The sequence below is a fragment of the Brassica oleracea genome, chromosome C2 (genome assembly GCF_000695525.1).
Source record: "Brassica oleracea var. oleracea cultivar TO1000 chromosome C2, BOL, whole genome shotgun sequence".
NCBI classification, from domain to species: Eukaryota; Viridiplantae; Streptophyta; class Magnoliopsida; order Brassicales; family Brassicaceae; genus Brassica; species Brassica oleracea.
Window position 1 is genome coordinate 27,741,976 of NC_027749.1, and position 769 is coordinate 27,742,744.

A 769-nucleotide genomic window follows, 5' to 3' on the forward strand; every position below is an offset into this window, starting at 1 on the left:
AAAAATCTCTATGTCCTTGTATCCCATAACTCCTCAGTATGTAGCATGCATGCACTAACAACTTCCATCTGCTCCAGCAATCGGAACTCTTGCCCTCAGGCAATCCAACACTACTTGATGCCGTGACAGTCAATCCATCCCAAGGATAACATCGTAAAAACGTAGCTCCATCTCTGATGAATATCCGAACAAATCGGCCCTCCAAGCATAACTGGTACACTGCGATGGATATAAATAGCTCCCAATGTCCTATGTCAGTTGTCCAAACTGACACATTTCTGAAACGATCAACACTGCCAAAATTGGTAAACATACCAAAGTGTAACTCCAACACCCACACAACGCAAGCTGCTGCACCCCAATTCAAAAGCGATCTCCACGAGTTCACAAAACAAATATATCTCCAAAATAGTCAATATACTCGTACACACAACAACACATGCCAACCAATGGCTCATACCACACACCACATAGTCTCCAGTAACAAAACTCGCGGAACGATTGCTTGAAGTGGGCTGGTGGCAGAAACGTCAGATATCCACTCCTGGATAGCCTCGAAATCATGACCGAAGAACTGATAACTCCCGAGAAAACTGACGAACTTGGACTTCACGCAACTGTTGAACATCTGTCGAGAACCTTGTTAGTCGAAGGACGAATGACGATGATTTTTACTCATCGTCATTGAAAGAGACAATTGAGTTAGTAATTACTGGACATAATGGTGCTAAAAGAATTTCCAAATATATAAATAAATATATATTTTTTT